Raw genomic sequence first — 14,039 nt, forward strand, 5'->3', positions numbered from 1 at the left:
AAGCATTCCTTTTTTAATTCCTCGATATGGAGAAATTCATAGGCCGAAAATTAGGTAAATAGAGAGGTAATTACCAATGCCTGTTTCCTTGACAACTCCCCTCCCCCACCCCTCCTGTGATAGGGAAAAACCAAAATGAAAGTGAGGAGGGGTAGCCACAAGCCATGCTGGATTTGAGCAAACCAAAGCAAGAAGCAGAGCAGAAAGCTGCAAACTAGACACGAAATACAAATAAATCAATGTATATCGGGGCTGCATATTGTGTAGTATTTTTGTGGTTGCCATAGAAACGTCAGCGACGGAAGAACATGTTGCATGACACAAAAGAGAGCAATATGTAATAGGCACATTCCCCCCCCACCACCACCCCCCGCCCAGCTTCGTCTACAGCAGAGAAAATGCTTTAGCCCCGGGAGGGGGCTGGGTGGGTGGGTAAGTGAAGCCAGGAACAGCAGCTTGAAATCACAGCCCAGAAAGGGACGCTCACCCGGCCCAGCACAAAGCGAGGGTCCTTTTGTACCAGCAGAGCCTCTCTTCGCCTCCCTCCAGGCGCCCCCTGCACCTTTCCCCCGCCCGCCTTGCACTCCCCCTCCCCCGGAGCCTACCCCTTCCAGAGGTCCTAAGGAAATGCAGCCCAGGAGAGAAAAATATGATAGGAAGAGGAATGCAAACATCAGCCACACCCAGCGGGGAAGGTGCCTGCGAACGGCACCGGGAGCACATACCTCCTTCCTGGCAGCCTTTGGCACATGGACTTAGAAACCAGAAGCTGAGACGGGGCCGGCTGGGTTCAGAAATTGCCACTAGTTTATAAGAGCTGTAAGTCAGCCAACACTGGAAAGAAAAAGCGAGACTCCACCCATGGGGTGGACCCTTCAGGAAGAAAAAAAAAAAAAAGTGGTCCTCAGCTGACGTCTCTCCCCACCCATGTCACTTCCTTTTAAAGCTACAAGTTAGCAGTTGCCGAGAGGGAAGAGCGAGCCGGTGTAATATGAGTCACTCCCTTCCCCTTCCAATTAGTGTAAGGCAGTGCTTCATTTGGCTTCACGTTTGACATCGCTTTTGAAATCTGGCTCGGGAAGCTGCCAGGATAAAAAAAAAAATCAAAGCCCCCTAGAAGTGGCCTTGCTTCTCTCCCCTTTCTCCCAAATCCTGTTGCATCCCTGCGCCCTAACGGCTCCTCCAACCTCAACCCAGACTCCGGCTCCCGTCTGTGTTGCAACCTGGAAATTGTCCTCAGTTGGCTCATTTTTAATTCAGCAAGCATAGGATCAATATGCCCACCCTCAAAACTCTCCCCTCACCTCTCCTCGGTCCGCTGTGCTGGAAGGAGATTGCGTTGCACTCAGAAGAGTCCAAAAGCATCTTAAACAAAATAAGCCTCAGCACTCAAGAGATTGAGATGTTAAGAACTGGGATGAAAGAAGCTTGGAGATCGATTGATGTATTTTCTGTTTTCAAACCCTGGCACCATGGTTGATTACCACTGCACAGACGTGCACAGGCATGCACACACACACTGTCGCATGATCACATGCACGTGACATTTACACAGGTGTATTAGACAGGGTCTGGGCAGACCTTTATAGTAAAATAGTGTCGTCACAATTCTGGCTGTTGAAAGTCCAGAAATGCCAGGATCTAGAAAATTATTTCAATTTCAAAATACTGAGGTGTATTCCTTTCAAATGTCCACTATTACAGCCATTGTCAAAATAATATTTAACTATTTACTTGACTCCTGGGTTAACCCTGTTCTTTAGATGTTTATAATCTATAAAGGAAAAATACATGTGCTCACAAATAGCCTGAGCACACTGCAGAATTACTAAGAGCTATGCAAGTGTCAAAACCAGTGTGTCATGAAGACAGAATAGAAAGTGCTTTTTTGATCGCGATGGGGGAAGGCATTGATCATTCAGGAAACAGGGTTTGGAGTGGGTCCTATGGGAGGTGGCATTTTTCTTGTCTGTGATGAGAGAGAGGGAGAGTGAAGCAGAATGGCGTGGAAGAGGAAGGATATGTGAGGCAAAAAAAAAAAAAAAGGGGGATCAGAACAGAAACCCATTTGTGGCAATAACTTGTTTCAATATCCATGTGAAAATAAATTTGACCACAGAGTAATGCTTATAAAAGATGTTTATAAAAAGTTCCTTGTAGTCATCATCTCTCATAACTTTTCGAACTATGTTTTACGACCCATGTGCTTCTAGGTTTGGTGGAAACTTGAGTTTTTCAAAGTGTTTTTCAAGTAGAGTTACACTGTTTTTCACGGTTGAATTCTGAATGGTAATTTATTTCAAAACCTACAAATTGCATAAATTCCTGCTAATATTGTAAGTACAGTCAGTGATTTCAGTGGAAACGAAAGGAAATTTAAAATTTGGACAATTGTAACTTTTATCCTGATCTCCATTATTACATTACAATTATTATTATGCTCATTATCGCTAACACTTTGGCTATCTAGACAATGTTGTTCAGCCTCAATTATCTCAGATATAGCCGAGAAATATGGGAGAAAAAGTTACTATTTCTAAAAATTTAGCATAGAAATTCAAAATTCATGGATTAAATCCTATGCTTTTTTTTTTTTTTTTGAGACAGAGTCTTGCTCTGTTGCCCAGGCTGGAGTGCAATGATACGATCTCGGCTCACTGCAGCCTCCACCTCCTATGCTCAAGCAATTCTCGTGCTGCAGCCTCCCAAATAGCTGGGATTACAGGCATACACTACCACACCCAGCTGATTTTTTGTGTTTTTGGTTGAGATGAGTTTTCACCATGTTGGCCAGGCTGGTCTCTAACTCCTGACCTCAGGTGATCCGCCTCCACCTCCCAAAGTGCTGTGATTACAGGCGGGGAGCCACCACGCCTGGCCCTATACACATTATTGAGTGCCATTTAGAGTCTATCCTTACATGCCCTTATTTAGCTATTTCCATCTATACAAGGAATCGTGAATATTTCCAGGTCACAACGTAACAATTCAGTTCAATGAATGTTTATTGAGCATCCGTGTTAGCTGCTGAAGACACAAAAACACAGATAAGACATGGAAATCGCCCAAAAGTGCTCAAAGTCTTAGAAGGGAAAGCGAAATGTAAACAGTGAAGACACAATGGAGGCGATGATTGACATTTGCACAAGGTTCAGAGGTGGTTCGAGAATGGGAAAAGGAGAGGGAGGATACAGCTACATAGTTTCTTAGCTAACAGTGGACTCTAAAAGGGGTGGGGGTGGACAGTATACTCATCGGTGAGATGGTAAGAAATAAATACTGGAAGTTGGAGAGAGTAGAAACAAATTGGAAAGGAGACACAAATCATAAACTGGTAACCTAAAAAAGATATATAAGTGGTCCGTAAATAAAGAGGCAACCTTACATAAAAATACAAATCACGAAGTAAGGATGTTATTTCTTTGCCTAGTCACTTGTCCAACACTCAAAAAGCTAGAACGTGCAGTGCAGAGAATGCAATGCCATGGGTTCTCTCTTCTGCTGGTGATGGCAAATTGATACAATCTCTGGAATTCAATTAAACAAGATTTTTCATGAGCCTTTAAAATGTTCATACCCCTTAATCCAATAATTCAACTCAGAATAATTTATACCAAGGACATAAGCAGAGATAAATTCAAAGATCTGGGAACATGTATATTCATCAGAGCCATTTATAATAGTAAAGTCTGGAAACCATCTGAGTGTTTGAAGTAGCAGGTTAGCTATGGAAATGATGTAATATTCATATGATGAAACACTCTACAAAAAATTAAAATTCTATTTTTGAAAGACCTAGGGAAATTCATGGTGTCCTAAGTGTAAAGGGAACTAAGCTATATATCAATTATGGTCCCCTTTTCATGATTCTATAAATATATATTACAGTGTGTGTAGTGGGTTGAATAAGTGTCCCCCACAAATTCATGTTCACCCAGAACCTCACAATACGAAGTTGTTTAGAAACAGAGTCTTTGCAGATGTTTAATCAGGTGAGATGAAGTCATTAGGATGGGCTATAGACCCAATACCTGGTGTCCTTATAGATCGAGACCACGGTGAAACCCCGTCTCTACTAAAAATACAAAAAATTAGCCGGGCGTGGTGGCGGGCGCCTGTAGTCCCAGCTACTCGGAGAGGCTGAGGCAGGAGAATGGCGTGAGCCAGGGAGGCGGAGCTTGCAGTGAGCCGAGATCGCGCCACTGCACTCCAGCCTGGGCGACAGAGCGAGACTCCGTCTCAAAAAAAAAAAAAAAAAAAAAGAGGAGAAGATGCAGAAAGACACACACATAGGATAAGGCCATGTGATGGCTGAGGCAGAGATGGGAATGATGTGTCTATGAATCAAAGATTGCTGGCAAACACCAGAAACCAGGAGAGACACATGGAACAGACTCTCTGAGAGCCTCCAGAAGGACCCAACCCTGCTGATGCCTTAATTTTAGATTCCTGGCCCCGTGAACTGTAAGAGAATAAATTTCTGTTGTTTTAAGGCACACAATTTGTGGTAATTTGTGATGGCAGCTCTGGGAAACTTAATGCAGTGTGTTAAAAGATCATGAAACTGTTAATAATCATTACTTCTGGAGAGTGAGATTGAGGATGATTTTTATTTGCTTCTTTATATGTGATTGCACTTTGGAGAACTTTCTACAATGGATGAACATGTGTGACTTTCACAGTATTAAGATTAGGACTAAAAACCGAATAACCCAGGGTTTCTGAAACTGTTTCTGCAGTTTAGAACAGACATAAAAAATAATCAGTGATGCTTATGACACGGTGAGTCCTGAGGAGTAACATATTCTCAAAGCCCAGTGACAGGTAGAATTCTGCATATCTCAGAAACTTCTTTAAACCTAAGTTTTGGTACTTAAAATGATGGCTATCACTTATCTGAAATGTGAACTTACACACTATGTATTAACTGTTGTGCTAGATAGTAGAGTCACTGATGGCATTGTTACAAATTGCCCATTCTGTTAGCACAATGTTACTACACATTAACGATATTTTTGCTTTATTTCCATTTGCCTCGTGTTGTGAACATTGATACAATATCCACACAAACCTATACACTGAGTTTAAAAATGTTCTCAAGTTATAAAATATGAAGATATAGATTTGCAACTATGATTATGTGCTACATTGGAAATTGTGGCTGCTTAGGGGAGACAAAGGAAAATTGTAAATGCTAAAGTTAATTTGATATTTGGGGTCTATAATCTCATATTTCATAGTTATATATGTCAATAAAAACCCAACCAAGTTTTTAAAATGTCATATGTTTTTATGACCAACAAACTCTTAAGGCTTTCTTGTTATTATTACAATCATTTCAAGTACAATCAAAGAGATGTAACATTAATATCATTGGGGAAAGTGCAGAGGAACGAAGAAAAATTTCCTCCTTTGCCAACAATGCTTATGACCTAAGTTATTCCCATAAGATGGATGTATTTACAGAACCTTCGGTTCTATTGATTAGCTCTCAATGAAGCTTAACACTGAATTTTATGCTAAAAATTGTTCTTGATAATTACTTAGCTTTTTTCTCTTATTGACATCTTCAGGTCAATTCAGCCTGGCTGAGATGACCCCAGAAAGCCATCCACTACCCTGTCCTGAATTCAGGCAACGAGCAACTTGAAATCACACGATGCAGAAGCAAATCTACCACAACAGAAGGAACTGAATTCAAATCAATTAATGCATAACTAATTGGCAACAAATTGAAAAAGATACCAGTTTCACAACCTGATTTTCAAAGACAAGGTAATACGATGCCAATACTGAAACCTTGTATTCTTCATAGCCAAGTGACACTTGTATTCTTCATAGCCAAGTGACAGTAGAGCACATCAGTTCAAGTGGTATTTAACTTGGAATGATTTTTACTGTCGTGGCATGGTATGTGATTTTTAGAACAATTTTCATAAGCATGCGTTACTTTTACAAACAGAAAATTAAAGCTATATTTGTACCAGCCTGGGCAACATGGCAAAACCCTGTCTTTACAAAAAACACAAAAATTAGCCAACCATGGTGGTGCATGTCTGTAGTCCCAGCTACTTGGGGGACCGAGGCAGGAGGATCACCTGAGCCCTGAAGTTCGAGGCTGCAGTGAGCTGTGTTCATGCCACAGCACTCCAGCCTGGCTGACAAAGTAAGACCCTGTTTCAAAAAAAGAAAAAGCTGTATTTATTTTCTAAAATAAGTATTTATTGTTATCCATTGTTGACGTAATGCTTTTCTTTATTTGGTAGCTGTTATAGCTTACAGCATGATGGCACCTTGGAGGGTGGCCTAATTGGAGTGTGACCCTGAGCCAGCAGCACCAGTATCGCCTAGGAGCTTGTTGGAAATGCAGAGTCTCAGGCCCCACCCCAGGCCTGGTGAATCACACACTGCATTTTCACAACATCCCCAGAAGATTCACTAAAGTTTGAGAAGTACTTGTGTCAATCCAAATCCCTCGTTTAACAGAGGATGGATCAGAGCCAGGGAGGCTGGGTTTGCCTGTCCAGGGTCACACAAGTAACAGGACGCAGCACTGAACTAGACTCAGTGTTTAATGATTCTCACCACAGAATTCTTTCCACTGTATTCCCTAGGATTTCAGATCCAAAGGCAAGGCCGAAACAAAATTCTATTAACATGAAAGAGTAAAAAGAGAATTTCTACTTAAACTCATGATCATTCTACGAAGTGTCATTAAAAGTCCATCTGTAGTACATGCGTTTTGAGTTTATACAGACAGAGTCAGTTTTACACCCAAAAAATAGCACTGAAATTAGGCAACTATCAGACAAAAGTTGGCAGAAGGTATAGGAGATCTTTTCTCCATGATCGCTCATTTTATCTTGGTTTAAAGCCAAAGCTATGTCTAGTTCAATGAAACTTAGCTTCAAGATTGATTTGCAAGAGAGGCAGCAGAAAAGAAAAGGATCCCAGCTGGCCTCCGTGTCTCTGCTCTTGCCCCCTCCAGTCTGCTTCTCACCCACAGCCTTTGCAAAAATGAGTTGTGCAAAACAAAAATGAGAACATGCTGCTCTCCTCTCTGAGTTTGGGTACGCGAGAGTCCCCTGTATTCTTATTAGAAATGCTACCATTAAGCTAGCTTTGTCATTTGCAACCAGAGTCCTAATTCTTAAGCTTTTGGAGACTCACCTTCCTTATACACAAAATTCATTGGTCTAGTTGTGATGTTCAAATGAGACAGAATGTGTGAAGCACCAGAAATAATGTAGAACCTCAAAAAACGACCACTCTTTCCTCCTCCCTTCACCCCATCCATTAATATACAGGTAACTTTCAGATCTATATTTCCAGTTGGCATTTTTTTCCTAAACCTCAGACAGTTATCCAACCTGGTAAATATCTTCTTTATCTGTCCTAAAGGAAGCTCAAATTGAACAAGTCCAAAAACAAATCTTTTGGCCCCAGTTTGGCCAGTTCTCTGGAGTCCAATTTCCCAACTTTCTAGTTCCACACTTTGGTGCAACTGATGACTTTGAAGTTATCTTCTATTTTTCCCTGTTCTCTTGCTTCTTTCCCCCCCCACCAACCCCTAAAGCATCCTAATAATTCTCTTCCCTCACAGCCCCCGAAGCATCCTGTTAATTCTCTTCTCAAAGATATTTCTCCACAGTCCTCTCCTCTCACCACCACTGCTCCTGGGTTAGTACAGGGCCCCTCTACTCTCGAATGACTTCAAAGAAACCTCTTCTTCTACTTTTTATTTCAGGAGAAAAGTCAAATTCTTTAGAGTGACATGCAAGACGTTTCATGATCTGGCTCTCTCTCTCTCTCTCTCTAGTTTCATCTCTTATCTCTTTCCATACTGTCTGAGTCTGTTTTTCACTGCTATAACCAGTTACTACAGACTGGATCATTTATAAAGAACAGGAGTTTACTTGGCTCACAGTTCTAGAGACTGCGAAGTCCAACAGTATTGCATTGCATCTGGGAGAGTAAACCCGTGGCAGACGGCATCACATTGTGAGGAAGCATGCACGAGAGACAGAGAGAAAATGAGGACCAAACTTACCCTTTTATCAGTATCCCACTCCCATGATAGCAAACCCACTCCCCCAAAACAGCATTAATCCATTTGTGAGACCATAGCCCTCATGACCTAATCACCTCTTCAAGGTCCCACCTTCCAGTTCTGTTACATTGCCAGTTAAATGTCAACATGAATTTTGGTGGGAATGTTCTTCACATCACAGCACATACTTTTCCAAGGACCACCCTTACCTCACCCCTCATCAATTAGCTAACCTCCCATAGCCTTTAAGACTAGCTTACCATCCCCTCCAGGAAGCCATCAGCCCAACTCCTGTCAGAGATAGGGTTGCCTTGTATTAATCTCTATTAATGCATTTCACACAATAGAATTGAATTGATTGTTCTTATATGTTTATTCCCTACTAGTTTGTGAGGGCAAGATACTTGTTTTCAAAGATCTGGAACAATAGAGTCCAATAAATGCTGACTGAATGAGTGAACATTATCGCTTGCATCTTTTTTTTTTTTTTTTTTTGGTGAAACAAGGCCTTTCTCTGCTGCCCAGGCTGGAGTGCAGTGGCACAATCATGGTTCACTGCAGCCTTAATTTCCTCAGCTCAAGCAATCGTCCCTCCTCAGCCTCCTGACTAGCTGGGACTGCAAATGTGAGCCAACATGCTTGGCTAATTTTTAAATTTTTTTTGTGGAGACAAGGTCTCACCATATTGCCCAGTCATGTATCGAACTCCTGGGCTCAAGTGATCCTGCTGCCTTGGACTCCCAAATTGCTGGGATTACAGGTGTGAGCCACTGCACCCAGCTGTGTCACGTTTTACCACGGGCAGTTGGGACATTCTGTTTCCACTCCTATAACTCAAATGAGTTTCTTTTAGACATCACTTTTATTCTCGGTTTTTATACATTATACATACATTTAAGAAAAAGTTTTAAGTCTCCATAAAATCATCTTTCTCCTTTTTCTTTAACACATTCTTTTCTAGTCTTTGTTTATATGCATGCATATTTTATTTAGCTATAACCATAGTGGATACAGAAAATTGTTACCATATTTTTACCTAGCACAACCTAAACACAATAACTTATCAGAATTGTCCTAATTATCTTCTCGATGTTTTTCAAGTATTCTACCTACTTAGCATGTAGTATTTTTCTTAATTGCCCTCCTGTGGGATATTGTGGGCGACCAGCCTTCACCTACTGTGGCTCATTCTTCAATGGCACTGGCTTCTATGTAATGGGCACTAAGCACTTTGTGTCAGATATATTTTTTTCTATTTTATAAATGAGGACCTGAAGCTTAACTTTGTTTAGTCACTTCCTCCAGGTTAGCTAGTAAATATCAGAGGCAGGATTTCAAGTCAAGTGTGCCTAACTGAGGAGATCATATTCTTTACCTCTATAGTATACCACCATGACAACACACACATTTTTCTTCTTTTGGCTAAATTTCTAAGATGAAGTCCCAGAAGAAGAGGGTTTTGTGACTAACTACATGCACTACTGAATGTACCAATACTCGTCACCACTTTGCTAATGCCTTAAAAATGTTTTGAAAATTTTATAATTTTTATGAATATCAGTTTTAATTTTTGGTACCTTACATGTGAAGTTTAAGGTCTTTCAAAGTATTTATCTATCTTATCATTTACATTTATTCTTGTGTAAAACCTATTCTTATTATTTATTTATTTATTTATTTATTTATTTATTTATTTATTTATTTATTGGAGACGGAGTCTCACTCTGTCACCCAAGCTAGAGTGCAGTGGTGTGATCTCGGCTCACTGCAACCTCCACCTCCTAGCGTCAAGCAATTCTCCTGCCTCAGCCTCCCAAGTAGCTGGGATTACAGGCCCTTGGCAACATGTGTGGCTAATTTTTATATTTTGAGTAGAGACAGGGTTTCACCATGTTGGCCAGGCTGGTTGTGAACTCCTGACCTCAAGTGATCCACCCACCTTGGCCTCCCAAAGTGCTGGGATGACAGGCGCGAGCCACAGCACCCAGCCACCAGCAAACATTAGAAAAGATGGTCAATCTCACTTGAACACATCCATCAGAATGATTCAAATACAGAAGATGAAATACACCAGCTGTGGCAGGAATATGAAGCAACTGGAGTTCACATTTCTGGAGCAAAGAAAAGGAATGCAACTGATAACAGGAAAGTCATGCAATGGGTTCTCCTAAAGTTGAAGATAGGCATACCTGTGACCTGTCACTTCCACATTTAAGCACACACCATTATAAACAGCACTGGGCCGGGCTCTATGGCTGACGCCTGTCATTCCAGTACTTTGGGAGGCCAAAGCGGGCAGATGACTTGAGGTCAGGAGTTCAAGACCAGCCTGGCCAACATGGCAAAAACCCATCTCTACTAAAAATACAAAAAAATTAGCCAGGCATCGTGGCGCACGCCTATAATCCCAGCTACTCGGGAGGCTGACGCAGGAGAATCGCTTGAAACCAGGAAGCAGAGGTTGTGGTAAGCTGAGATCGTGCCACTGCACTCCAGCCTGGGCGACAGAGTGCAAACAATTGCAAAAAAACTGATATTCATAAAAACTACAGCAAGTAAATAAATTGTGGTATGCTTATGCTGTAAGATACTACTCAGCAATGAAAATGAATAGAACTCAGCTAAATGCAACAACATGAAAAAATATCACAAATATAATTTGGACCCCAAAATTATCACTCTACGATTCCAAGAGAAGTTTAAAACTTCTGTGTGTCAAGATAATGTTACAAATCTTTGTGGTTACCTTTGGAGATGCAGGTGGGGTGGGGAGTGGGAGGGGTAGGAAGGGGACTTCGGAGGTGCTGGTAATATTCTGCTTCTTGTTTGGGGTCGTCATCACATGGCTGTATGAGCTTTGGGGAAATTCATTGATACGTGTACACTTATGGTCTGTGCCCTTTTTTGTATTCATGTGATTTCAATTAAAAAGCTAAAAAGAAAAATTATTCACTCCAACTTCTCCATCTGTTGTCCAAGATAAAACTCTAGATCTCCCTCCAAAACAACAGATTTTAGTCTCTCCCAGTCCTATACTAATTTTAAAATCGATTTCTCTTTATTCAGGTTACCCAGGAATGAAGTTGATTCTAGCTTTGGTTTCTGAAAAGGGCTTCAGAAACACTATCATAGGCAAGCCTGGCCTATGTGATATGATTGGCATACACTATAACAGTTTCCATTTGTTGAGACAACCTTTACCATTATTCTGGGTTTTTTTTTTTTACTTGGGTCTGTTTTGACACCTTTCCTTATTATAACAACATGTCATATAATTTAGCATTCTTTTTAACAGTAAAAATATATTTTATCATGCCTCTGCTACTTGATACTAACCCTCTGAAGACCAGCTTGATAAATATTGCCAAGAACTACTTACATAATTCATAATTCAGTTTGATTCTAGAAAGAGGTCACATCCTATATGAATGTAACTTGGCTAAAAAGAACACTGGCTGGAGTATTGCTTTGAGTGCAGCCTGATCTTGTAGTATCTTTGTGGAAACAGTCAAGTATCTTGCATGAGCAGAGGTTTCATACAGAAATTCCTATTTGATTTCTAAACATTCACAACATTGAGTAACATTCATTAAGGCAAAAGTAAACCTCTAAGGAAAATGAATTTCTTTCTTTCTTTTTCTTTTTTTTTTAGATGAAAGCTCACTGCAGTCTCCAACTCCTGAGTTCAAGCGATCCTGCCACCTCAGCCTCCCGAGGAGTTGGGACGACAGGCACACGCCACCACGCCCGGCTAACCACACCTGGCTAATTTTTCTAGTGTTTTGTTGTTGTTGTTATTTTGTAGAGATAAGATCTTGCTATTTTGCCCAGGCTGGTCTCAAACTCCTGTGCTCAATCGATCCCCCCACCTCTGCCTCCCAAAGTGCTAGAATTAGAGGCATGAGCCACCACACCTGGCCTGAATTTCTTTCTTTCTTGGGACAATTGTTATATTGTTTTCTTAGAACCCAGCATCTAGGAAATGGGAAGATGTTTGTCTAAGTGCATAAACTTAGTTAAGAAATGAATAAGTTCCGCAGACCTAATGTACGGCATGGTGACTACAGTTAATAATGCATTCTATACTCGAAATTTGCTGACAGTAGATCTGAAGCATTCTCACCACAAAAATAGGAATTATGTGAGGTGATGGATATATTAATTAACTTGGTTGTGGTAAGCATTTTAAAATGTATTCATATATCAAATTTTTATTTGTCAATTATGCCTCAATAAAGCTGAAAAACAACACAAAAACCCAGCAGTTGGCTTAAATCCCAAAGAATTAAATCCCAAAGAATGAGAGTGTCTGTAGTTTATTGTATACTCACCCTGTTCCGGGAAGAACAAACAGAAACATATGCCAAGTATATTGCATACGTATTTCATTTGTTTTTGTGTTTCACAAAGCTATGCTTTGATATAGCATCACTGATTTATGGAAGAGGAAACTGAGGCTCAGAGAGGCTGAGAACTTCCTTCAAGGGGAAGCAGAACTGGACCTAACTCCAGGGCAGTTAGGCCCTAACCCTAAGAAGTTCTCAAAGAGGCTGAGAATTCCTACAAGGGTAAGTAGAGCTGGACCTAACACCGGGGAAGTTAGACTGTTAAAGCCTGTTGCCTCGGGCACCAAGTTCCCTTCCCTGCTCCACCTTCTCACTAAGTAGATTCAGGGGTTTGTCTCCTTTGCCTTTTCTTTTTTGTCCAGATGCACAAGTCATTTTAGCAGGCAATATTGATAATTTCCTCTCTTATTTCATCCCCAAACACATGACATTCCAAGGGATCCTCCAGAATGAAAACTGACAACTTAAGAAAATACCTGTGACGGTCAGGCACAGGGGCTCATGCCTGTAATCTCAGCACTTTGGGAGTCTGAGGTGGGTGGATCACTTGAGGTCAGGAGTTCGAGACCAGCCTGGCTAACTTGGGAAAACACCATCTCCACTAAAAATACAAAAAAAATTACCGGGGCACGGTGATGTGCACCTGTAGTTCCAGCTACTCGGGAGGCTGAGGCAGGGCAACTGCTTGAAGCTGGGAGGTGGAGGTTCCAGTGAGCCGAGATCACAGCACTGCACTCCAGCCTGGGGGAAAGAGCAAGACCCTGTCTTAAAATAAATAAATAAATAAGAAAGAAAGAAAGCAAATACCTGTGGTGAGCCAAGTAACCATGCTTGTAGCCCCAGTCGCAGCAAGATTGATTTCAGTGTATTCTGTTGGTGCCTGTGGCTCCCCGTGGGTGCCTTGGCCTCTTACATGTGAATATAGAGCCACAAATCCCAAGAACAAATAGCTGTGACACTGATGACTGGCCTAGAGAAGGCTTGTCTCTGGAAAAGCCTGAGGTGGCTCAGTGGTGAGATGTCACTCTTTCCTGGGGAGTCCACCTAGCTGGAGATACAGGGCAACCCCTCTTCCACCTGCATTTAACTGTGAGGGACGGAGGAGGCTGGTGGGGAGAAGAGTCAAAGGTTAACTTCTACAGACTATTTCACCCAGTGCCCAGGAAGGAGCAGGTGTTTCCTGCAAGCAGCTTAGTTTGCACAAGCTCATTCATTCATTCATTCATTCATTCCACACGCATGTGCCTGCTGGGAGGCAGGCCCTCTTCTGGGAGCCTGGCATTCTTCAGGGAAACAAACAAAGATTCTGGGCATTGTGGAGCTTTCCTTTCTAGTGAGCAGAGACTGAAAACAAAGGACAATTATAATGAAGAAATTGCCTGGTAAGTTAGACATTGATATTTATGGAAGAATGAAAAAGAAGAGTTGGGAAGGAGTTTCAGAGTCCTGGCAGGTGAGCAGTTCGGAATGTGAATAGGTCAGTGACGAGGTCAGCGCCAGCCTCACTGAGGTGAGGTCTGAGCAGCGATTTAGGGGCAGGCAGGAGCTATCTCCAGGATGCACACCTGAGCCAAGAGCATTCCGGGAGGAAGGAAGGAGCCGGGGCCACAGCTCCGCAGCAGGAGCTGGTGGGAGCACCCAGG

General features: G+C 41.7%; 1 protein-coding gene across 4 annotated transcripts in view; it reads right to left on the reverse strand.

The window, feature by feature from the left end:
- AGPAT4 (1-acylglycerol-3-phosphate O-acyltransferase 4) overlaps positions 1 to 14,039 on the reverse strand; it is a 193,619-nt gene that overhangs the window by 146,657 nt on the left and 32,923 nt on the right. Inside the window, exon 1 of one of the 4 annotated variants that reach the window (XM_032162026.2) lies at positions 726 to 863. The exons of 1 other annotated variant lie outside the window; for it this stretch is intronic. The gene's annotated coding sequence lies outside the window, so the exon portion shown is untranslated. Of the gene's footprint in view, positions 1 to 725; positions 864 to 13,019; positions 13,186 to 14,039 lie in introns of those variants that run through there. 2 more of the 4 variants (XM_058435648.1, XM_058435649.1) reach the window with 2 other exon arrangements.

The sequence above is a fragment of the Hylobates moloch genome, unplaced genomic scaffold (genome assembly GCF_009828535.3).
Source record: "Hylobates moloch isolate HMO894 unplaced genomic scaffold, HMol_V3 SCAFFOLD_2, whole genome shotgun sequence".
In the NCBI taxonomy this organism is placed as follows: domain Eukaryota; kingdom Metazoa; phylum Chordata; class Mammalia; order Primates; family Hylobatidae; genus Hylobates; species Hylobates moloch.